The sequence below is a fragment of the Coffea eugenioides genome, chromosome 1 (assembly GCF_003713205.1).
Source record: "Coffea eugenioides isolate CCC68of chromosome 1, Ceug_1.0, whole genome shotgun sequence".
Taxonomy (NCBI): domain Eukaryota; kingdom Viridiplantae; phylum Streptophyta; class Magnoliopsida; order Gentianales; family Rubiaceae; genus Coffea; species Coffea eugenioides.
In genome coordinates this window covers 31,956,744-31,956,983 of record NC_040035.1, presented here as the reverse complement: position 1 = coordinate 31,956,983, position 240 = coordinate 31,956,744, and positions in this window count along the sequence as shown.

Here is a 240-nt window from a genome sequence, read left to right as displayed (position 1 = left end):
ACTAAATTCATTCATTTTATTCCAATCTTGTTTGCCACATCCAAAGCAACGTAGTCAGGAGATAAACGAACATATGCTTTCTTTGTTCCATCAGACCTGATCAAAGTGTTCACTTTCTTGGTTAGTATAAACATTTCAAATTACTTTGTGATCATCAAAACCAAGAATAACAGATTTATTAAAACCTTTTCCTCCTCGTATTTGGGTTGGCAACAGTGATTGATGGATTTTGGTAGCCCT